Source organism: Solanum lycopersicum, chromosome 11 (genome assembly GCF_036512215.1).
Source record: "Solanum lycopersicum chromosome 11, SLM_r2.1".
In the NCBI taxonomy this organism is placed as follows: domain Eukaryota; kingdom Viridiplantae; phylum Streptophyta; class Magnoliopsida; order Solanales; family Solanaceae; genus Solanum; species Solanum lycopersicum.
Window position 1 is genome coordinate 2,960,549 of NC_090810.1, and position 26,921 is coordinate 2,987,469.

The 26,921-nt window shown below is 35.3% G+C and overlaps 1 long non-coding RNA gene across 1 annotated transcript; it reads left to right on the forward strand.

The window, feature by feature from the left end:
* The first annotated feature begins 22,184 nt into the window (after window positions 1-22,184).
* On the forward strand, window positions 22,185-26,693 carry LOC138339629 (uncharacterized). Its single transcript, XR_011212496.1, has 2 exons — window positions 22,185-22,426; window positions 26,419-26,693. It is a non-coding gene; the product is annotated as an uncharacterized lncRNA (long non-coding RNA).
* The last annotated feature ends 228 nt before the right edge of the window (window positions 26,694-26,921 follow it).

A 26,921-nucleotide genomic window follows, 5' to 3' on the forward strand; every position in this document is an offset into this window, starting at 1 on the left:
ATAACAACTTCTTGCATTTTTAACAACTTTAACTATCTTATTATAGAAATAATTAAGCTATATGTTTATTGATATCCGACACAAACATTTCAAGGGTTATATGCTTGAAATTCTCTTCTAGCTATAACTCTGCCTTACCATGATGCCCTCCATTCAAGTTTTTAATGAGGAATTCGAATTTTAAACGACTAATGTTTCAAGACAACTTCTTCATATATGCCTAACAAATTGAATTCAAGAACTTGCTTACAATAAAACTAGAAAATCTGCAGAATCTCCATCCGATATTTATCACAATCAAGATTTTTTGTGCAGCCATGTGCAAATTGATTGTTTCAAACATTGTAATTCTTCGATCTTTTTCTTTTTACGATTAACTAGACAATGTAGAACATATAAATTGAAGGAGAGGAAAGAAGAGAACTAGAGCTAATGGAAACAAAAGATCCAAAAACATCAGCCTACCGAGTCAGATTTTTCGAAATTGATTTTTAGACAAAGTAGGTCATATATTTTGAATGTGTAAAGAAAATCCATTTAATATTTGCCATGTCAGTAGGCTGTTTAAAAGGGCAATTTTAAACCTTAAAAAATGTTAAAGATATTGTTAAACCAAAGATGAAGGGAGGGCATTTTGAACCATTTGAAATACATTAAGGATATTTTTAATCATTTTCTCTATATATTATACTAAATACTGAGAACATGTTAAGTCAAAAGCTGAATAAATTTTTAAATGCAATTAAATGAGAAAAATATATATCAAGATAGATGAAAATAAATAGATTATGGTATCGAGACCCTTCATTTCTACAAATCAAATTATGAAACTCTTATCAGTTCATTTTCTCATATTTAATGAAGGAAAAAGTTGGTCTTGCAAACTACTCCCTATGTTTCTATTTATATGACATTATTTTAAATTTTACGTCTCTTAAGAAATTCGGTAAGTTTATTATTGTACTCTTATTTAGTGTTTATTTGAAGTCAAATTTTCAATAAATGAACATAAATTAATTTTTTTGATCAACAAACAAAATTAATCATTAAGTTTTCTTAATTCATGTTTTCAGGATTAATAACTCTCAAAAATAAATTAGAAAAAATATTATTATTCTATATTATTTATGTATTGATTCTGTGAAATGATCATAAATTTAAAGAACGTCTATTTTCTTTTAAAAACAACTGTCACACATAGCAAACATAAAAATTATATTTGTATGTTATAGTTATAGTTTGCATAATTGCGCTCCACAACAAATTTTATGTTGTTATGGAGCTTTTGATTTGTATCATTCGCTAGATACATTCAATTATATATAAATTGTTCAGTTTTAGATAAATTCATTTATATGTTATAATTTGTATAATAAGATTTATATTTGTATAATCATAAGTGTATATGATGAAATATATGTATTTGTATTAGTACTTTTTTCTCGCTTTGTACAAAACACAAACACATTTTATACATTTGTATAGCGAAAATGACTAAGATATACCAAATCAGATGGCAAAATAAATGGAATATTTGCTATGAATTACAATAGAAATAAACTATGACTATAATATTTAATTTAAATTAATAATTTGGACGACATGTACTATATATAGAGGGAGTATAAATTAAGACAATATTGGACAACATAAATTATAATTAATTGTATTATTCAATTATTGAATTCAAAGTCTCTTCTTTTATAATCGCACAACAAGATATAATTATAATTATATGTGATAAGTTTATTATATTTGTTTCGTAAGAATTTCTTATATTTCATTACAAGAAGTTTCTTATCTCACACAATATCAATTTCTAAACTTGTAAAATATGTTGATCATATGAAAAATATAATAAATACATTATTATTTGAGATAAATATGCAACAAAAAGACTACTAGTATAAAATATTGTTTCCCTGTAAACGTGACATATTATAGACTAGCTCATTTAGGGGGGAAGAAACTTGCAATCATCAAAATTGTATACCTAGAAGACGTTTGTATTATTTAAAACATGTAAAATATTTATTATTGAACGTTAAATTTCAATAGGTTAGATTCTTTTCGTTTTATGTGCTGAATGCTTTGAAAATAAAGGCTTAGTCATAATTTTGAGGATTTGTGTTTTGATTTAACGAATTTAAATTTATTATTTATATTAATCTAATAGTTTTCACACATATAAGTAATGAGACAGCTCCATTATTAATTAAATATCTCGAGTTTGAGCTCCGGATATAAATAAAATCATATTGGGAGTTCCCAAAATGGTTCTTGTAGTGTGTTTTGGTTTTATAACAATCCTTTTAATTTAATGAATTTAAAATTTATTATTTATATGAATTTACTAATTTTTACACATATATGTAATTAGACTGCTTCATCGTTAATCAAATGTCTCGAGTTTGAGCTATGAATATGGAAAAAATCATGTTAATATTGTCATCAAAAAATGATACATGTAGGTTGAAATGCACGATCAACTTTAGTCGGAGCTCCATTGCGGTGCGGTTAAGTAGAAAAACTTGGCGCGTTGAGCGTCCATCAAATAATTGAATTTGCAATTATGGCTTGGCCAAAAATATTAAACTAAAAAGAGAAGAAGGTGACCTTACTATCTGCCTTTGTCATACCGAGTTGACTTTTTCTTCATCAATACTTTTCAATAATTTGGAACCAAATTACATGCTCTTTTAATATCTAAAAACTTTATATACAAAATTTCTTCAAGTACACACTAATGCTTAGACCTTTTAACGATAGTTAAACTATAAAATAACTAAAGGCTAGTTCAAGCATACAAAACAAGAAAAGATAGTGATAAAATGTATGCCTTCACTTAACAAGTAATGGACCAGGTCCCTTACTATACTTCAGAAAATTACCAGAAAATTAAATGCAGTAAAATCAACACAATGATTTTACGTGGAAACCTCCTTGCTTAAGGGAGTAAAACCACGACCTGTTCCACAGGATTTTCAATCGTTTTCACTAATCTTCAAAAGCAAAAGTAAAACACGATTACACCAAACATAAGAATGAGTTATCAATCTTACCGTTGAACAATAGTCGTCTATTGTTCAACAAGCCTAAGTAGTAAACAATCTACCCACTAAGCTATCCCACTTGGACAACCTAGACTTCTAACACAACACACCAAGTCCTTTATAGATTCAGGAGTGGTTTACAATATACGAACAAGAGAATAAATTCCTAAACAACTAGACGAAATGCTCCAGATGTTGCTGTTGTTTTGGAATGATTCTGCCTTTGCTTTCTATTAGTCTTTGCAAGAGTTCTTGAAAAGTGTTTATCAAGTTGCAAAAACTAAAGAAAAGTGTTTAGGAAAGTGCCTTTTATATGGGCAAGTCACTTTCCTAAACTTCTTTGCCATTGGCTGGAAAGGTCACACTTTCTGACGCCATCGAGAAGTGTGCACCTACTTTCTGCACCATTTCCAGCTGGCAGTTGACTAACTCGTTATCATGAGAGCCTGGTACCTCTACTAGGTCCCTGAATTTTATTTCATCTGCAATACTTCGAACAATACACCTGCAATATTCAAGTAGAAAACCCGATACCTATATGAGGTCCGTAAGTTTGTCAAATAATCAAAACTACAAATAACATTTTTCCCCTTTTTGATGATGACAAACAATGATATGATCTGGAAAAAAAAATCTTTCACCAAAATCGTTCCCCCTGACTGTGTATTCCCCCTTACTGTATATTCCCCCTTAAAGTATGTTCCCCATTATTTAGCTACTTACAGTTTACTTCCCCCCTTTGGCATCAGAAAAAAGATATGCAGTAAACCATTGAGTCAACATAAATACTGAACAAGATCAGAGCGAATCGGCAATCAAACAGTAGAGGAAAAGCATTCACAAAAGAACATAGGAAGAACAGCAAAGGAATAAAGTAACCAACATGCCATTATAACATAAATACATTAAAAACAAACTAGAAATCCATTAACGCGATGATTAGCCACACAACAAAAAAGACACAGGGAAGGATTGATTGACAGTTTAGGAAGATGGGGGAGTTTTGGACAGGGACTGGATAACAAGAGTAATTCGTGCATTGGCAGCATCATTATCCTTGATGGTCTTTTCTTGCAGAGCAGTTATCTTCGCCTTCAAATCATTGTTCTCTTTCTCCAGGGCTTGCATAACTGAAGAACCAGGTCCCTCACTCTGTGCAGTAAGCAGCTCTGCTTTGAGTACAGCAATTTCAGCCTCTTTACTACTCAACCGCACAGTGAGTTATTCAGTCTCATGTTTAAGCTGATCCAGGTCCTCAAGAAGTTGAGCCATCTTTCTTTTTAGTAAGCCTCTGCCTTCAATACACTCACATTCAAACAAGGTGTGCTCAGAGATGGTTTGTTTAACTGTCCCCACCTTTCCAATACCAAGAGGAATCTGAAAGTGCTTGAATACTTTAGTGAGAAAGTATCCATACCCTATTCCATGTACTCCTTTCCTCTCGATAACTGTTTTGTGAATGTGTTCAATCATAAGACAAGGAAGGCTAAGAGCTGCAAAGCTGCACAGCATCTCCATGACGTACAAGTCAGCAGCAGTAGCAAGTGTTCTCTTTTCAGTGCGAGGGAGAACCACTTTGTTGACGAACTCGAAGACCAGCTGATACTCACTCTTCATAATTTTCTTATAGATCCCAGCAACCTTGGTTGTGGGAGTCTTTGAAATTAGTGATGCGAATTCTGAAGAGCAAATTTTTCCCTGCACGGACCGAGTCCCCTTTGTAGGCACTCTGAGGATTTTGCCCAACGCCTCTTCATTCAAAGAAATGGCAACATTGTTCACACGTGTGAGGAGACTCCCATCTTCCAAAAATTGAACATTGTAATAGAATTCACGAATCTCTTCTTTATGGAGGATGGGGGATTTCTTGTTGAACAGGTGCAACCAAGACTGGATCTCCACCATGTCGTGCAGAGAGTCCATGCCCGGAAGAGTAATAATCCCCATATCAAACACTCTTCCAGCAAGAACTGCTTGGTTCCTCAGACTGTCACCTACTTCCTGCATGTTGACATTCTCAACTTTCCTGGCTTGAGAACCAGGTTCATGTGTCCGCTTCCTCTTCCTTTCAGTTTTCTTCCCTTTTGACTGTGACTTTTCAACCTTCTTTGTAACCCTTTCCCTTTTCTTTTCTGACTTCTTCTTGTTATTTTTCTTTTCAACCTCTTCTCCAGACAACTCAACCAATTTTTCTTTAGGTATCTTAAAATTTGATACCTTGAAAGTTCGTGCACTTCTGACTGCAGCAGCAGATCGTGCACTTGCCTTCAAGGCATCCATCATCAATTTTTGTGCAGCAGACCTTGTATTAGGTCTTCTCTTAGGAGCCTTCTCCACAACCTTTTCCTTCCCCTTTCTACTCTCCACCTTCCATTTTAATGGTTCTTCCTCACTTGCAGATTCAGATGACGAGGAAGAAGAGTACCGCCCTAAATCTGGGGTTTTATCAAAAATGGGTTGAGAAGGCCTTACCTCTTCTCTTTCCAGGGCATCAGTGTGTTCTGTTCTGGCCTCTTCTCTCATCATTGTCAGGCTCTCAATCACGAGTTCCTCACTCGCTGCCAGGATATTTGACTCTGAAGCCCTGTGTTTTGGTAGATCTCCCTCAAACATGTTGTCAGGCAACATGTCTTCACATGTACCAGGTACTGTAGAAGTGTTTAGATCGATGGAGAAGAAGGGGTTATCTGGAGTATTTTGTGGAGGACTGGGTGGGGGAGGAATGCTGGCTTGAGCAGGGGTTGGAGAATAGAATGCAAGGGGCGCAATTTCACTAAGCACTTCCAGCATTTGTTTGGAGGAAGATGAAGAATAAGACATATTGGTGATATTGGAAGGGGTCATTGAAGAACAAGAAGAAGATGAAGACAGATTTGCCTTTGAATGTGAGAGGCCTTTGTGATAAATGAGAGAGATAAAGTTAAGAGACGGATGAGAGTTTCAAGAAGAAAAGACCCCTTTTTAAAAGAAGTGAAAAGGTGTCAGGTCCTTGATTAGATGTGTCGTTTGAGAGAGAAACGATTGGACTGATCGATCAGAGTAACCGATGACTGACACGTGGCATTTTCAACGGTCAAATTTTTTAGTTTAAATTTAATGTAAAAATGCTAACCTGGACAGGTACCAGGTACCATGATAGAGTTTAATTTCATTCCTTAATTGTTCTAGCCTCTTCTTTTGCTGAGCAGGTCCCTATTGAGAGTATACCTACGAAAGGTACAAAAAAATGATCTTGAACAAATATTTAACATTCACACAAAGGATACCTGCACAGCAATTCTAACCATCAAGGGAGTTCTACTGTTGAAAGCTAAAAACATCACTTGGAGATCAACATCCCCAACTTCAGCCGATTTCTCTCAAATTGGTCCTTGCTGAGAGCCTTGGTGAAGATGTCTGCAATCTGTTCCTCCGTTGGACAGTATGTGAGCACAATATTTCCCTTCTCAACATGATCTCTCAAAAAATGATGTCTAACATCAATGTGCTTTGTTCTCTTATGATGAACTAGGTTTTTTCCCATACTCACAGCACTAGTGTTGTCACACATTAGAGGAATTGCTTTGATGTGGATCCCAAAATCTTCTAAGTGTTGCCTGATCCACAGCAATTGAGAACAACAGGCTGCAGCAGCTACGTATTCAGCTTCAGCAGTTGAAAGAGCCACAGAGTTCTGCTTCTTAGTGCCCCAAGAGATAAGTGATGATCCAAGGAAATGAGCCATTCCAGAGGTGTTTTTCCTGTCAACTTGATAACCTGCAAAATCAGCATCTGCAAAACCAACCAGATCAAAAGTGTCACCTGCAGGATAAAAGAGAACCAGGTCCCCTGTTTTTTTCAGGTATCTAAGAATGCGTTTTGCAGCCTTCAGGTGTGAATCACAAGGACATGCTTGAAACCTGGCACACATTCCAACACTGTAAACAATATCAGGCCTGCTAGTAGTCAGATATAGCAAGGAGCCAATGATTCCTCTGTAAATTGTCCGATTCACAAGGGGATCAAATTCTTCTACTGTCATCTTGGAATTTGTTCCCATAAGAGTGTCAATAGGTTTGGAATCAAACATATTGAATTTCTTCAGCAGCTCTTTGATGTACTTCTCCTGGCATATTGAAATTCCATTTGATGATTGCTTGATTTGCAGCCCTAGGAAGAATGTCAACTCACCCATCATGCTCATTTCAAACTCCCTTCCCATCAGTGATGAGAATTCTTCACAGAGGTGTTCTAAAGTAGCTCCAAAAATTATGTCATCCACATAAACTTGAATGATAAAGACGAAATAATTAATAAAAATTATGTTTTAATAGAAATGGAAACAGAGCTATATAATTTTAAGACAGGAATACAAAGAATAGGAGAAATAAAAAATCAGCAAGACTTAGATAATATAGTAAAGATCCTAGATGAAATAGAAATAACAGGAGAAAAGCCCTTAAAATATTGGGAAAATAATCATGAAGTATGTAAATTAGACTTAATAAATCCAGAATATATAATAAAAACAGCCTCAATAGAAGCTACAAATCAAGATCTAGAAGATTTTAAAATACAAATTAAAGAATTATTAGAATTAGGAGTAATAAGAAGATCGACTTCAAAACATAGATCAACAGCATTTATGGTAAGAAATCATAATGAAATAATTAGAGGAAAAGCTAGAATGGTTATAAATTACAAAAGATTAAATAATAACACTAGAACAGACGGATATAAACTACCAGATAAAACAGAATTAATAAATAGAATACAAGGAAAAACAATTTTTAGTAAATTTGATTATAAATCAGGATATTGGCAAATAAAAATGCATCCAGACAGTATAGAATGGACTGCTTTTAACTGTCCTGAAGGACATTTCGAATGGTTAGTAATGTCATTTGGGTTAAAAACAGCACCTCCAATATTCCAAAGAAAAATGGATAAAATATTTGGAGAATATAAAAGATTTGTTTTAGTATATGTAGATGATATTTTAGTATTTAGTAGAAATATAAAAGAACATTTAGGACATTTACAAACAGTTTTCAGACTATTTGTTAATAACGGAATAATAATTAGTAAAAAGAAAATGGAACTATGTAAAAATTATATAAATTTTTTAGGAATTATTTTAGGAGAAGGAAAGGTTAGATTACAACCTCATATAGCTAAAAAGGCATTAGATATGCCAGATAAATTAGATAATTTAAAGGACTTACAAAAATTTCTACGTATAGTTAATTATGCAAGACCTTTTATAAAAGATTTAGGAAAAATAGCGGGACCATTATATTCTAAGACAGGAAATAAAGGACAAAGAAATTTTAATATAGAAGACATAAAATTAGTACAAAAAATAAAAGAAAGAATAAAAAACATTCCTGATCTAAATATGTCACTAGAAACAGATTATTTAATAATAGAAACAGATGGAAGCTTTGAAGGATGGGGTGCAGTACTAAAATCAAAACCACATAAATATAGTATTAAACAAGAAGAAAAGATATGCGCCTATCAAAGTGGAAAATTTAAAGAAAAAGGTAATAAGGCTAGTATAGATGTTGAAATTTTAGCTGTAATATATGGTTTAGATAGTTTTAGAATTTATATTTTAAATAAACCAGAAATATTAGTAAGAACAGATTGTGAAACAATAGTAAAGTTTTATCAAAAAATTAACGATAAAACTAGCAGTAGAAGAAGATGGTTAAACTTTTTAGATACCATATCTATTTACCATTCTATAGTTTTTGAGCATATTAAAGGAAATGATAATAATATTGCAGATCAATTAAGTAGATTACTAATTAAAGTTTAAATTTTACAGAATGAGACCTCTACTATCAGACAAAGGTAAAAAGGTTCAACCTTCAACCTCAGGTTTGGCAGACTCTTATAAGCAGACAGTGTTAGCTAATTTACATTTTAAATCATTAGATAAAATTGAAGATGTTAGAATAGAAACAATGCAATTTGGAGTACAAAACTTAATTGCATATGGACCGTCAAACTTAACATTTAGACATTTACATAACTGTCAATTAGACAAACAACAGACATGTCTTATAGATAACATATGGATAGCACATAATAAAAAAGACACTAAATATATAATTGCTGTTCTAAATGCTTTAGGATACTATTTTACTAGTAAAAATAAGGATTACGTAGTAATTCATGGTAAGACAAACGGTGTGTTTCAAACATGGATAGAAGTTTTAGATTCAATCAAAGATTTTCATAAACCACTTTTCAAAGGTTTTAATGATTTTACAGAAGCTTTAGACTATGCTAGAGGAATATTAGGACCAAACTATTATATTTCTCCAGCTCTCAGACAAAACCCAAAAAAAATCCCACAGTATAACATCCAAAAAGACACAGACAAAATCATATTTTGCGACCATTGCTCATCCATGACTGAAGCATTCAAGAGGCTAAATTTAAAAAATGAAGCCTTAATGGAAGAAAATGCCAAGCTCAGGGAAAGACTCAGCAAATTGGAAAGCAAAGGTAAGAATATACAAACTCAGACAGATACACAGGGTTTTCCATCCCAAACAAAAATGGATGAGATGGGTGTGCATTCCCCACTGAATGCTAAGAAATTCACTGTATCGGATGATGATACAGCTAGTCCGATTCAAACGGTGGCCGGTAAAGACTTCTCAAACCCGTTAATGGCTGTAACTTTGCCAAAAAGTGAAAGAGACGAAAGTTCATCTTCAAGAAGAAAATTACCACTCTCATTTAACCAGACAATCAGACAAAAAGTTAAAAAAACCCAAAAAAATAAAGAGTTAGAATTCCTAATAACCCAGACTGTAGAAAAACTACTCAAACAAAAACAAGAAAAAGACAAACATATAAACCCAAGCCCAATACAAAGCCCAAGACGAATTTCTACTCCTAGCCCAAATAATTCAGATAATTTTGAAGACTCAATGCAATTTGCCCAAGACCCAAATGATGATGATTCAGGAGCAAGTTTTGATTCAATTGCATTGCATAATTTAGACACATAAAAAAATTAGATAATATATATATATATATATATATATATATATATATATATATATATATATGAATATCGTTTTATCATATTATTATACACTTAAAAGAGGGATGCCTCTTTAGTCAAATATGTGAGTCCCACTTTACTCACTACCACACATGTGGAAAAACTGTTGGGACGCGTCGTATTCAGGAAAAGAGATAAGATAATAAGGGATGTCAGATCAGATTCCAGGAACAATAATGTAACGACCTGTTTAGTCGTTTTGAGCAGCAGATTTTATTTCTGGAAAACTGGCTGAGACGACAGATCCCACGACGGACCTTCATGGGCACGACGGACCGTCGTAGGGTCTCGTTTCAAAACACTTAGAAATTCTGAAATTGGGTACTGAAAATCGACCCTCTGAACTTTGTGACGGCATGGCAGGACAGACCGTCATAGGCGTGACAGACCGTCACAGACTCTTTGGTGGAAATTGAGTTTCTGAACCTTGCGATGACCTGCAGGACGGATCATCGCAGGCACGACGGCCCGTCACGGGCTATGTAATCCCAGGCGGGTCGGATTTCTGATTAATTAATTTAAGGGGCATTTTGGACTATTTCCTGCTTTAATTATAAAGTAATGGGTTAAGGTTAATAAGTCTAATTACTTGGGGGTTAAAAGAGGTAACCTTAAGTTAATTAGTGGGTTATTAGTGTCATCTTTCATTCTTAATTATATACTAATTAGGTTAAAAGAAAGAGGGTTTGAATAAGAAAAAGAAAAAGAACAGAAAGAGAGAGGGAGAACGAGTAGAGAGAGAGAGAGAGAGGAACGAAGAGGATAGCAAGGATTTTGAGAAGATAGCTTGTTGATCGCAATTCTTCGGTAAAGGTAGGTTATGGTTTTTATGTTATTCGTAGTAAACTCTTAATAGCGAATGATATGTGTTGGGTAGTATTATAAAGTCTTCTATATGCTTAATTGTGTGCATGCATGATGTGATTATATATACATATATGATTCTGATGAAACTAGCATGATGAAGCTATTGAATCCCAAATCTTGATAAAAACCTAATCTCTTGTTAAATGATGATGCCTTGGTATAAAAGAAGGCTTGATGAACTAAAGTAATGAGATGATGATGCCTTGGTATAAAGGAAGGCTTGATGAATTAATAGAATGAGATTAGTGGGGCAGGTGTCACGAACCGACATATAGAATTAGTGGGACGGGTGTCACGAACCGACACGTAGATTTAGGAGATCGGAGTGTCACGTTCCGACACATAGAATTAGTGGGACGGGTGTCACGAACCGACACGTAGATTTAGGGGATCGGAGTGTCACAATCTGACACATAGAATTAGTGGGACGGGTGTCATGAACCGACACGTATATTTAGGGGATCGGAGTGTCACGTTCCGACACATAGTAGTAGGGGATCGGGTGTCACGAACCGACATGTAGATTTAGGGGATCGGAGTGTCACGTTCCGACACATAGTAGTAGGGGATAGGAGTGTCACGTTCTGACACATAGTAGTAGGGGATCGGAGTGTCACGTACCAACACAAGAGGAATAAAGATAATGAATCTTGAAAGATGTTAATATACTCAATCTAATGAACCTAATCCCAAATGAGTATGGTATGGAGGCTCGTGTCCTCATGTATGAACTTGGTCGTACTTATAAATGATGTTTATACTTGTTGCTATCACATGTTAAGAATATTAGTTGATTATATGATGTTATCTGAGATATATCACTTTCTATTTTGAGTTGGCCGATGATACCTACTCAGTACTTGTGTTTGTACTGACCCCCTACTTTTATGTTTTCTTCTTGTTTATTTGTGGAATGCAGCAAACGTGCCGTCGTCTTCGACTCAACAGTAATTCTAGTCAGTCTTCGTCACACCGGATCTTCAGGGTGAGCTAATGCTTCTAGCTTGGACTGGATCTTCTTCCTCATGTCTTGATGCCTTGAAGTTTCGGCATAGACTAGCTTTTACTTGTTTTAGCTTCTTAGAATACTCTTAGTTTAGTAATTTGATCATAGATGTTCTTGTGGTGATGACTTCCAGATTTTGGGGAAATAATAGATGTTGAATTTTAGAAGTTATTGAATTATCTTTTTATTTATGAGTTTAAGTCTTCCGCATTGCTTTATGTTGATATTAAATTGAAATGTTAAGGTTTAGATTGGTTGGTTCGCTCACATAGGAGGGTAAATATGGGTGCCAGTCGCGGCTCGAATTTGGGTCGTGACAAACTTGGTATCAGAGCATTAGGTTCGTTGGTCTCATCACAAAAGAACAGGTCTAGTAGAGTCTTAAGGAACGGTAGGGGGACGCCTTTACTTTTCTTTGAAAGGCTATAAGACTTTAGGAAAATTCCATTCTTTCTTTCTTTCCTTCGTGCTATTACTTGGATCCAATTGGTATCTAGGTGATACAAATTGGTATCTGACCATATTCACTCTACTTCGCAGATGGTTAGAACTAGAGCAATGACTACGCCAACACCAGCACCTGCGGGACAGGGTGCGTCTGAGCCAGCCGCTGGGGCTGTAGCTCGAGGAAGAGCAACGACAAGAGGCCGTGGTAGAGGTCGTGGGAGAATGTCCTCTAGGGGAAGAGGACGAGCACCTAGCCCATCTGGAACTAGGGCGGTGACTCCTCCACCGACTGAGGAAGTGGTAGGAGAAGGGGAGGATGGGGAAAATGAACAAGTGCAGGATGAGGAAATGCCACCCCAACCTACCCCAGAGATGATCAATCAGGTTCTCGCTTATCTTAGTGGGTTGTCTGATCAGGGTCAGGCACCTCCAGTGTTTTCTGCACCAACACCTCCGGTTTCAAAGGTACAACATGCAGCCACTATGGCTCCTCGTATGGATGCCTCATTGGACATAGGCACGTTTCCACGTCTGACTACTGGGCCTATAATGACAAATGATCAGTATGAACTTTTCAGTAAGTTCTTGAAATTGAAACCTCCAGTCTTCAAGGGTGCTGAATCTTAGGATGCTTACGATTTTCTGGTTGATTGTCATGAGCTACTACACAAGATGGGTATAGTAGAACGGTTTGGTGTTGAGTTCGTGAGTTATCAGTTTCAAGGGAACGCCAAAATGTGGTGGCGGTCACATGTTGAGTGTCAACCAACAGAGGCACCACCTATGACTTGGGCCTCATTCTCTAGCTTGTTTATGGAGAAGTATATCCCCCGGACTTTGAGGGATAGGAAAAGGGATGAGTTCTTGAGCCTAGAGCAAGGTAGGATGTCGGTCAATGCATATGAGGCTAAGTTTCGTGCACTATCCAGATATGCCACCCAACTTTGTTTCAGTCCACAAGAGCAGATTCGTCGTTTTGTGAAAGGGTTGAGGTCAGAGTTGCGGATTTCAGCCTTACAGGTGGCGGCTACGGCAAAATCCTTCCAAGAAGTGGTAGATTTTGTGGTAGAGGTGGAAGGAGTGAAGCCAGATGAATTCATCATGGCATCGACATCAAAGAGGTTTCGAAAGGGAGGTGAGTTTAATGGTTCTTACTCTAGAGGACAGGGTTCCGAAGGCTACTCAGTTCGACCCATTCAGTCTTCACTACAGACTGTAGTTGGGGGTCCACATCAGACCGGTCAACACTTCTCTGAGAGACCTATGCCCGACTTCAGAGAGTGTTATGGATGTGGGGAGACTGGACATATTAGGAGGAATTGTCCAAAACAGAGTTATAGACCCCCAATAGCTAGAGGCAGAGGTGGTCATGGTAGAGGCCGTTATTCTGGAGGATGTGGTGGCCGAGGTAATGGTGGTCACCAAAACGGTCAGGGTGATGGGAAAACTGGAGCCATTACAACACAACATGGTAGGGGCAACGGACAAACAAACGAAAGGGCCCATTGTTACGCTTTCCCTGGGCGATCTAAGGCGGAGACATCTGATGCTGTCATCACATGTAATCTTCTGGTTTGTGATTGCATGGCTTCTGTATTGTTTGATCCGGGATCCACATTTTCTTATGTATCTTCCTCATTTGCTAATGGTCTAAAATTACATTGTGAATTACTTGATATGCCTATTCGTGTTTCTACTTCGGTGGGTGAGTCTGTGGTAGTTGAAAAGGTATATAGGTCTTGTTTGGTGAACTTTGTGGGGAGCAACACTTATGTAGATTTGTTTATCTTAGAAATGGTTGATTTTGATGTAATTCTGGGTATGACTTGGCTTTCTCCGCAATTTGCGATCTTGGATTGTAATGCTAAAACGGTGACGTTAGCCAAGCCTAGGGCAGATCCGTTAGTGTGGGAGGGTGACTACACTTCCAATCCGGTGCGTATCATCTCCTTTCTTCGTGCTAAGAAAATGGTTAGTAAAGGGTGTTTAGCTTTCTTGGCACATCTCAAGGATGACACTACTCAAGTACCTTCGATTGAGTCGGTTTTGGTGGTCCGTGAGTTTCTGGATGTGTTCCCTGCAGATCTTCCTGGTATGCCACCAGATAGGGATATTGACTTCTGTATTGATCTTGAACCGGGTACTCTCCCCATTTTTATACCCCCTTATAGAATGGCTCCCGCGGAGTTAAGAGAGTTAAAGGCCCAACTTCAAGAGTTGTTGAGCAAAGGCTTCATTAGACCAAGTGCATCTCCTTGGGGTGCTCCGGTTTTGTTTGTGAAGAAGAAGGATGGGAGTTTTCGGATGTGCATAGACTACCGGCAGTTGAACAAGGTAACCATAAAGAACAAGTATCCTCTTCCTCGCATTGATGACTTGTTCGATCAGTTACAAGGTGCTTGTGTCTTCTCTAAGATTGACTTGAGATCCAGTTATCATCAATTGAAAATACGGGCAACGGATGTGCCAAAGACTGCTTTTAGAACCAGGTATGGGCATTACAAATTTGTATTGATGTCTTTTGGTCTTACGAATGCCCCTGCTGCGTTCATGAGTTTGATGAACGGGATTTTTAAGCCATATTTGGATCTCTTTGTGATCGTATTTATTGATGATATACTAAAATACTCTAAAAGTAAGAAGGAACATGAGGAGCATTTGAGAATTGTGTTGGAAATGTTGAGGGAGAAAAAGCTTTATGCCAAGTTCTCTAAGTGTGAGTTTTGGCTAGATGCAGTGTCCTTATTGGGGCACGTGGTATCTAAGGATGGGGTGATGGTGGATCCTTCTAAGATCGAAGTAGTGAAGAATTGGGTAAGACCTACTAATGTGTCAGAAATAAGGAGTTTTGTTGGTTTAGCCAGTTACTACCGTCGATTTGTCAAGGGATTCTCTTCCATTGCTTCCCAATTGACGAACTTGACCAAGCAGAATGTTCCATTTGTATGGTCAGATGAATGTGAGGAAAGCTTTCAGAAGCTCAAGACTCTGTTGACTACTGCACCAATTCTCACCTTGCCAGTGGAAGGTAAGAATTTCATTGTCTATTGTGATGCATCCTATTCGGGTCTGGGTGCAGTGCTAATGCAAGAGAAGAATGTGATTGCTTATGCTTCAAGACAATTAAAAGTGCATGAACGTAACTATCCAACTCATGATTTGGAATTGGCCGCGGTAGTGTTTGCATTAAAGCAATGGAGACACTATCTATATGGGGTTAAGTGTGAAGTCTATACAGATCATCGTAGTTTACAGTATGTCTTTACTCAGAGAGATTTGAATTTGAGACAGAGGAGATGGATATAACTACTGAAGGACTACGACATCACTATTTTGTATCATTCGGGAAAGGCTAATGTGGTGGCAGATGCTTTAAGTAGAAAGACGGGAAGCATGGGAAGTCTAGCTCACTTGCAAGCTTCTAGATGCCCATTAGCTAGAGAAGTTCAAATTCTGGCTAACGACCTTATGAGATTAAAAGTAAATGAGAAGGGAGGATTTTTAGCTTGTGTGGAGGCAAGATCTTCCTTCCTTGACAAGATCAAGGGGAAACAGTTTGATGATGAAAAACTAAGCCGAATTTGGGATATGGTGTTGCGAGGAGAGGCTAAAGAAGCGATAACGGATGAGGAAGGTGTTTTGAGAATTAAGGGAAGGGTATGTGTACCCCGTGTTGATGATTTGATCCACACTATTCTTACAGAGGCTCATAGTTCCGGATATTCTATACATCCTGGTGCAACCAAGATGTACCATGACCTAAGGCAACACTTTTGGTGGAGTAGAATGAAGTGCGACATTGTTGATTTTGTTGCCAAATGCCCAAATTGTCAACAAGTAAAGTGTGAACACCAGAGGCCCGGAGGAACACTTCAGAGAATGCCCATTCCTGAATGGAAGTGGGAGAGAATTGCAATGGACTTCGTGGTTGGTCTTCCAAAGACATTGGGTAAGTTTGATTCCATTTGGGTGATTGTGGATAGGTTAACTAAATCTGCTCATTTCATTCCGGTTAAGGTGACTTACAATGCCGAGAAGTTAGCCAAGATCTATACCTCAGAAATCATTCGATTGCATGGGGTTCCACTATCCATCATATCAGATAGAGGTACGCAGTTTACTTCTAAGTTTTGGAAAACATTGCATGCGGAATTAGGTACTAGGTTGGACCTTAGTACCGCGTTCCATCCTCAGACCGATGGTCAGTCTGAGTGAACAATTCAAGTGTTGGAGGATATGCTTCGTGCGTGTGTGATAGAATTTGGTGGCAATTGGGATAGCTTCTTACCCTTAGCAGAGTTCTCATAACACAATAGCTATCACTCGAGTATTGACATGGCTCCATTTGAAGCACTATATGGTAGGAGATGTAGGTCCCCCATTGGTTGGTTTGATGCATTCGAGGTTTGCCGTTGCTCTTCCTCGAGCTACAGCCCCACCGGCTGGCTCAGACGCACCCTGTTCCGCCGGTGTTGATGTTGGCGTATTCATTGCTCTAGTTCTAACCATCTGCGAAATAGAGTGAAGATGGTCAGATACCAATTTGTATCACCTAGATACCAATTGAATTCAAGTAATAGCACGAAAGAAAGAAAGAATGGAATTTTCCTAAAGTCCTATAGCCTCTCAAAGAAAAGTAAAGGCGTCCCCCTACCGTTCCTTAAGACTCTACTAGACCTGTTCTTGTGTGATGAGACCAACGAACCTAATGCTCTGATACCAAGTTTGTCACGACCCAAAATCGAGCCGCGACTGGCACCCACACTTACCCTCCTATGTGAGCGAACCAACCAATCTAAACCTTAACATTTCAATATAATATCAACAGAAAGTAATGCGGAAGACTTAAACTCATTAATAAAACCAATTCAATAACACCTAAAATTCAACATCTATTATTTCCCCCAAATCTGGAAGTCATCACCACAAGAACATCTATGATCAAATTACTAAACTAAGAGTATTTTAAGAAGCTAAAACAAGTAAAAGTTAGTCCATGCTGGAACTTCAAGGCATCGAAACATGAGGAAGAAGATCCAGTCCAAGCTAGAAGCATTAGCTCACCCTGAAATCCGGTGTAATGAAGACTGGCTAGAGTTATGGTTGAGTTGAAGACGATGGTACGTTTGCTGCACTCCACAAATAACAAAGAAGAAAACATAAAAGTAGGGGGTCAGTACAAACACAAGTACTGAGTAGGTATCATCGGCCAACTCAAAATAGAAAGCAATATATCTCAGATAACATCATAAAATCAACTAATACTCTTAACATGTGATAGCAACAAGTATAAACATCATTTATGAATACCGCCAAGTTCATACATGAGGACTCAAGCCTCCATACCATACTCATTTGGGATACATGTTCTTTAGATTGAGTATATTAGCATCTTTCAAGATTCATTATCTTTATTCATCTTGTGTCGGTACGTGACACTCCGATCCCCTACTACTATGTGTCGGAACGTGACACTCCGATCCCCTAATTCTACGTGTCGGTTCGTGACACCCGTCCCACTAATTCTATGTGTCGGTGCGTGACACTCCGATCCCCTAAATCTACGTGTCGGTTCGTGACACCCGTCCCACTAATTCTATCTGTCGGTACGTGACACTCCGATCCCCTACATCTACGTGTCAGTTCGTGACACCCGTCCCACTAATTCTATGTGTCGGAACGTGACACTCCGATCCACTAATCTCATTCTATTAATTCATCAAGCCTTCTTTTATACCAAGGCATCATCATCTCATTACTTCAGTTCATCAAGCCTTCTTTTATATCAAGGCATCATCATTAACAAGAGATTAGGTTTTTATCAAAATTTGGGATTCAATAGCTTCATCATGCTTATTTCATCACAATCATATATATAAAATCACATCATGCATGCACACAATTAAGCATATAGAAGACTTTATAATACTACCCAACACATATCATTCGCTATTAAGAGTTTACTACGAATAGCATAAAACCATAACCTACCTTCACCGAAGAATTGCGATGAACAAGATATCTTCTCAAAATCCTTGCTATCCTTTTCGTTCCTCTCTCTCTCTACTCGTTCTCTTCTCTTTTTCTTTCTGTTTTTCTTATTCAAACCCTCTTTCTTTTACCCTAATTATCATATAATTAAGTTTTAAAAGATGTCACTAATAACCACTAATTAACTTAAGGTTACCTCTTTTAACCCCTAAGTAATTAGACTTATTAACATTAACCCATCACTTTATAATTAAAGCAGGAAATAGTCTAAAATGCCCCTTAAATTAATTAATCAGAAATCCGACCCCGCCTGGAATTACGCAGCCCGTGATGGGCCGTCGTGCCTGCGACGGTCCATCCTGCTGTCCGTCACACGATACAGAGACTTGATTTTTGTAAAAAGTCCTGTGACGGGCCGTCGTGCCTGCGACGGTCCTTCCTGCCATTTCGTCGTGACGTTTAGAGAGTCGATTTTCAGTACCCAATTTCAGAATTTCTAAGTGTTATGGGACGAGACCTCCACGACGGTCCGTCGTGACCATGACGGTCCGTCGTGGCATCCGTTGCCTCTGCCAGTTTTCCAGAAATAAAATTTGCTGCTCAAAATGACTAAACAGGTCGTTACAGTTTGTCTTTTTCTTGTTTTTGTTTGAGTAGTTTTTCTACAGTCTGGGTTATTAGGAATTCTAACTCTTTATTTTTTTGGGCTTTTTTAACTTTTTGTCTGATTGTCTGGTTAAATGAGAGTGGTAATTTTCTTCTTGAAGATGAACTTTCGTCTCTTTCACTTTTTGGCAAAGTGACAGCCATTAACGGGTTTGAGAAGTCTTTACCAGCCACCGTTTGAACCGGACTAGCTGTATCATCATCCGATACAGTGGATTTCTTAGCATTCAGTGGGGAATGCACACCCATCTCATCCATTTTTGTTTGGGATGGAAAACCCTGTGTATCTGTCTGAGTTTGTATATTCTTACCTTTGCTTTCCAATTTGCTGAGTCTTTCCCTGAGCTTGGCATTTTCTTCCATTAAAGCTTCATTTTTTAAATTTAGCCTCTTGAATGCTTCAGTCATGGATGAGCAATGGTCGCAAAATATGATTTTGTCTGTGTCTTTTTGGATGTTATACTGTGGGATTTTTTCTGGGTTTTGTCTGAGAGCTGGAGAAATATAATAGTTTGGTCCTAATATCCTCTAGCATAGTCTAAAGCTTCTGTAAAATCATTAAAACCTTTGAAAAGTGGTTTATGAAAATCTTTGATTGAATCTAAAACTTCTATCAATGTTTGAAACACACCGTTTGTCTTACCATGAATTACTACGTAATATTTAAATTTATTTTCCTTATTTTTACTAGTAAAATAGTATCCTAAAGCATTTAGAACAACAATTATATATTTAGTGTCTTTTTTATTATGTGCTATCCATATGTTATCTATAAGACATGTCTGTTGTTTGTCTAATTGACAGTTAAGTAAATGTCTAAATGTTAAGTTTGACGGTCCATATGCAATTAAGTTTTGTACTCTAAATTGCATTCTTTCTATTCTAACATCGTCAATTTTATCTAATGATTTAAAATGTAAATTAACTAACACTGTCTTCTTATAAGAGTCTGCCAAACCTGAGGTTGAAGGTTGAACCTTTTTACCTTTGTCTGATAGTAGAGGTCTCATTCTGTAAAATTTAAACTTTAATTAGTAATCTACTTAATTGATCTGCAATATTATTATCATTTCCTTTAATATGCTCAAAAACTATAGAATGGTAAATAGATATGGTATCTAAAAAGTTTAACCATCTTCTTCTACTGCTAGTTTTATCATTAATTTTTTGATAAAACTTTACTATTGCTTCACAATCTGTTCTTACTAATATTTCTGGTTTATTTAAAATATAAATTCTAAAACTATCTAAACCATATATTACAGCTAATTTCATTCCTTAATTGTTCTAGCCTCTTCTTTTGCTGAGCAGGTCCCTATTGAGAGTATACCTACGAAAGGTACAAAAAAATGATCTTGAACAAATATTTAACATTCACACAAAAGATACCTGCACAGCAATTCTAACCATCAAGGGAGTTCTACTGTTGAAAGCTAAAAACATCACTTTTTACAGAGGATACTTGCCAGGAGAAGTACATCAAAGAGCTGCTGAAGAAATTCAATATGTTTGATTCCAAACCTATTGCAGATCAATTAAGTAGATTACTAATTAAATTTTAAATTTTACAGAATGAGACCTCTACTATCAGACAAAGGTAAAAAGGTTCAACCTTCAACCTCAGGTTTGGCAGACTCTTATAAGCAGACAGTGTTAGCTAATTTACATTTTAAATCATTAGATAAAATTGACGATGTTAGAATAGAAAGAATGCAATTTGGAGTACAAAACATAATTGCATATGGACCGTCAAACTTAACATTTAGACATTTACCTAACTGTCAATTAGACAAACAACAGACATGTCTTATAGATAACATATGGATAGCACATAATAAAAAAGACACTAAATATATAATTGTTGTTCTAAATGCTTTAGGATACTATTTTACTAGTAAAAATAAGGAAAATAAATTTAAATATTACGTAGTAATTCATGGTAAGACAAACGGTGTGTTTCAAACATTGATAGAAGTTTTAGATTCAATCAAAGATTTTCATAAACCACTTTTCAAAGGTTTTAATGATTTTACAGAAGCTTTAGACTATGCTAGAGGAATATTAGGACCAAACTATTATATTTCTCCAGCTCTCAGACAAAACCCAGAAAAAATCCCACAGTATAACATCCAAAAAGACACAGACAAAATCATATTTTGCGACCATTGCTCATCCATGACTGAAGCATTCAAGAGGCTAAATTTAAAAAATGAAGCTTTAATGGAAGAAAATGCCAAGCTCAGGGAAAGACTCAGCAAATTGGAAAGCAAAGGTAAGAATATACAAACTCAGACAGATACACAGGGTTTTCCATGCCAAACAAAAATGGATTAGATGGGTGTGCATTCCCCACTGAATGCTAAGAAATCCACTGTATCGGATGATGATACAGCTAGTCCGGTTCAAACGGTGACCGGTAAAGACTTCAAACCCGTTAATGGCTGTCACTTTGCCAAAAAGTGAAAGAGACGAAAGTTCATCTTCAAGAAGAAAATTACCACTCTCATTTAACAAGACAATCAGACAAAAAGTTAAAAAAGCCTAAAAAAATAAAGAGTTAGAATTCCTAATAACCTAGATTGTAGAAAAACTACTCAAACAAAAACAAGAAAAAGACAAACATATAAACCCAAGCCCAATACAAAGCCCAAGATGAATTTCTACTCCTAGCCCAAATAATTCAGATAATTTTGAAGACTCAATGCAATTTGCCCAAGACCCAAATGATGATGATGATTCAAGAGCAAGTTTTGATTCAATTGCATTGCATAATTTAGACACATAAAAAAAAATTAGATAATATATATATAAATATCGTTTTATCATATTATTGTACACTTAAAAGAGGGATGCCTCTTTAGTCAAATATGTGAGTCCCACTTTACTCACTACCACACATGTGGAAAAACTATTGGGACGCGTCGTATTCAGGAAAAGAGATAAGATAATAAGGGATGTCAGATCAGATTCCAGGAACAATAATGCAAGAAGAAGGGACAATGACTTCACGTGACGATGGGGCCCAGATGTGTACCCGGCTGAAGTGATAAGATTCCCTTTTCCATTTGAAATCCGGAGTTTGAAGTCTGAAGACAATTATAAAAGAAAACTTTCTGAAGACAAAGAGAAGAGAGAAAGCAAGCAAGAAAAGACTCACTACAAAAGCTCTCAAAAATTCCAGAACAACCTTTTCATTTATAACTTATCTTTTAAACATTGTAAAAAGATTTTCAGTTGTTGGTTCTTTAAGCGTTTTTAAAGTTTGATTCGAAGTAAGCTTGGAAGTTTTTCGGGTTTCCCGAAAGGGAAACTTCACTCAGTTCTAATTATGTAAGTATTCATATCTAAGTTTCTGTTAAACTTCCCCTATATGTAAATTATGTGTGTTTAAAATTATTGTTATATAAATATGTGTTAACTATTTTTTTAAGTTCATGTAAAGATATAAATATTATTATGAATCTATTTTATCTAGTATATGGTTAGTCTCTTAGCCTCTTATGAATATCGATGGATTAACCTGTAAATTCCTAGGACTATGTCAGGTTAAATGTTCTAAGAAGAACGATGAATAACCAATTTCGGGGTGGGGTTAAAGAAGATCATTCGTAAGAACAAAAGGCTAAGGGAAAGAGATGAAAAGTATAGTAGATTCGTAGTTAAAAAAAAAGTATAAATTTTAAGGGAAGTTGAAACTAGAAACTAGAGTGATTATTACTTAATAGAACAAACGAGTGAAGGAGTACTCAGTAGGATTTTACAACTAAAAGAAACAAACAAAACAAAAATATTGAAATATTATCGAAACATTATTATCGAAATAACAGCCCTATTTTATTATCGAAATATTATTATCGAAATAACAATAACTAATATGTGTATAAGTTATTTATATATTATTTTATATAATAAAAGGTGAAATAATTGATAAAAAAATTCCCACATAACTAAAAAGAGAAGAACAATTAGGAAAAAAAAGATTAAAAAAATTATAAATGAGGTCCAAATAATGCAAACGAAATATTATAATTATTAGATTTAGGAGTGGGGTAATAGGAAAATGACTACACTAATTGTCCATGGACTTTAATTACGTCAAGTAGATCTATATCATTGCATTTTGAAACTTCAAAAAACTAGGTTTAGGCTTAATTCAAAATCTATTAATCCATATCTTTTTAAAGATTACTCACAACTAATTTAATTTGTTGATCCAATAGTATAGTATTAAAAAAAGGGATAAGGCCCAAGTACCCCCTCAACCTATGCCCGAAATCTCAGAGACACACTTATACTATACTAAGGTCCTATTACCCCCGTGAACTTATTTTATTAATAATTTTTTACCCCTTTTCGACCTACGTGGCACTATCTTGTGGGTCCAACGATGGTTGACTTTTTTTTTCAAACTAGTGCCACGTAGGCTAAAAAGGGATAGAAAATTACTTATAAAATAAGTTCAGAGGGATAATAGGACCTTAGTATAGTATAAGTGTGTCTCTGGAATTTCGGGCATAGGTTGAGGGGGTACTTGTTCATTATCCCTTAAAAAAACAAACAAATCTAGCAGGATTTTTGAAAAAAATATATTCTTTGAAAAATAAATCAATAATTAATCATTTACTTCTCACGTTATAAATAGTCAGCATATTATGGATATCTAAAAAGGGGGATATTGTAGTTGAAGTATTTTATTATATTCCATTAATTAAGTAATTAACTCCTCATGGAGTTGTGTAATGACACTTTCTTCAAAAATAAGTAAAAGAAAATACTATTAACAATAATTATAGTGAAGGGAAATATTGAAAATAAAATAAAATAAACTTTAATTGAGTCAAAAACACATCAATGTCATGAAGTTGAAACAAAGAATCTAAATGATGAGTCAGTATTGTGTAATTCTCCACCGCCCTGTTTTTGTTTCTATTGGGGTTATTAATTTTTTCAAAAGAAGAAAATATTTATATATGAATTTCAAATTTAATATTTTTATACAAATTTTGATTAAGTTTTATATATAAAAAATATTAAATTCGATTAAACTTATAAAATATAACATACAATAGCTTATTTGGATAAATTAATAAATTAATTAAACTAGTTAGCTTATTATAATTTTTTTTGGTTTTATTCGTCAAGTGCTTATAAATTATAATCAGTCATAAGCTAATTACTCCGACTCATGATTTTATAATTACAAATTTTTAATTCTATTATCCTTTGTAATCTTCAAAAAATACTCTTCATATAATATACTAACTTTTAATTATTTTTCTATTTTATTTCCATCCTTTGTTTTTCTTAATATAAAATCACTTTAAATTTATATATTTAATAAATATATTTAAAGACATCATTAAAATATAATAAGTATTTATTAAAATACTCTTATCAGACACACAAGACATGACTAACTTATCATAAAGTTCAACAAATTCACGTAATTGTATAATTATTTATTTTTAAAATTATTTTAACTTCTTAAATATTTTTAATCAGCTAATTCAAACGATCTATTAATAGAGTCCTAATTAACCGTCGTTTTAATTTATTGTAACTATCAAGAAAATGAAAAACATGTGTAATGTTGGATTATAAAAAATTATTAAAAGAGACTTTGACTATGACGTGGTGATTAATACCCTCCCAATATTTTGGCATTAAAATTAATTATTATCCAAGGGAAAAAAAATACGAATTAAACATCCATATTCATAATGCATGCATGAAAAAATAATAATCAAAGATTAAGTGCTTTACGTAATTTGCATTGAGTGGATTATTAGGACTTTTTTTTTTTAAAAAAAAGTATAATTTTGCTTCCAAAATCAAACAAGATGATTAATCTTTCATTATCTTCTTATTAATAATATATATGTTCGATGGTGGCTTGACTTTTATGTCCTTTTTTTTTCCTTTTTTCATTTTCTTTTTGTGTTTAGCACAACTAATTAAAATTTTCTCCATCTCAAATTATCTATCGTAAATACGTAAATACATAAAAATAGTTATCTTAAATTATTTACAGTCTTAAAAATTTAAGATAAAACTAAGCAATTTTTTCCGTCTTTAACCATAGTAATAATGATTGTTACTAAGATTATAGAAAATGGATATCTAAAATGTTGAATTACTTTTAAAAAAACAAACTTTTTTGTTGTTATTATTAAGGGTATGGGATCCATGTCAGCTAAGTATGGAATTTTTTTTTGTTTATAGAAAAAAAAACATACATACATGTTACCACATGACAAAAAGAAAAAGTAAAATGTTTATTTTTGCAGCTTTTGTTATAAAAGAAGTACTATTGAAGAAAAAATGCATGGTAAATCTTTAAAAAGTTTATATTCGATTCAATATTTATCCTCAAAACAACTCATGTTATGTCAAATTAAAGTTTAAATGTCTTTGCTATAATATGCTTAGGTGAAATTGCATGTGATGATGAATAAAGTTGTGCCTCTCTAATTTTAATTATCAATTAGGATAATAATAAAACATTTAATATTTTTAGCATCAGAATGTGTAACGACCTGTTTAGTCGTTTTGGGCAGCAGACTTCAATTCTGAAAAAATTGGCAGAAGCGACGGATCCCACGACGGACCGTCATGGGCACGACGGACCGTCGCAGGGTCTCGTTTCAAAACACTTAGAAAATCTGAAATTGGGTACTGAAAATCGACTCTCTGAACTTCGTGACGGAATGGCAGGACGGACCGTCACAGACTCTTCAGAGAAATTGAGTCTCTGAACTCTGTGACGGGCAGCAGGACGGACCGTCGCAGGCACGACGGGCCGTCACAGGCTGCGTAATCCCAGTTCGGGTCGGATTTCTTTTTACGTTTAAGGGACGTTTTTTACTATTCCTGCCTTAATTATAAAGTTAGTGGGTTAATGTTAATAAGTCTAATTACTTGGGGGTTAAAAGAGTTAACCTTAAGTTAATTAGTGGGGTATTATTGCCATCTTTTATTCTTAATTATATACTAATTAGGGTAAAAGAAAGAGGGTTTGAATAAAGAAAATAGAAAGAACAAGAAGAGAGAGAGAGGGTCGATCGAGAAGGGGAAACACAAAGCTTTGGAGAAAATTGCTTGCTTGATCACTAATCTTCGGTGGAGGTAGGTTATGGTTTTCATGCTATTCGTAGTAAACTCTTAATAGCGAATGATATGTGTTAGTAGTATTGTAAACCCTTCTATATTGCTTAATATATACTGTTTTCTATTTTGAGTTGGCCGATGATATCTACTCAGTACCCGTGTTTTGTACTGACCCCTACTTTTATGTTTTCTTCTTTGTTAATTGTGGAGTGCAGCAAACGTGCCATCGTCTTCAACTCAACCGCAACTCTAGCCAGTTTTCGTCACATCGGATCTTCAGGGTGAGCTAATGCTTCTAGCTTGGACTGGATCTTCTTCCTCATGTCTTGATGCCTTGAAGTTCCGGCATGGACTAGCTTTTACTTGTTTTAGTTTTTAGAATACTCTTAGTCTAGTAATTTGATCATAGATGTTCTTGTGATGATGACTTCCTGATTTTGGGAAATAATAGATGTTGAATTTTAAAAGTTAATGGATTGGTTTTATTTAATGAGTTTGAGTCTTCCGCATTATTTACTGTTGATATTACATTGAAATGTTAAGGTTTAGATTGGTTGGTTCGCTCACATAGGAGGGTAAGTGTGGGTGCCAGTCGCGGCCCGGATTTGGGTAGTGACAGAATGGTTTTTGTTGTAATTTTCATAATATTTTTTACGTATAAATTAGATTTACGATTCACTAGTGAAAGTACTAAAATCAAATAAATTCAATAACACAA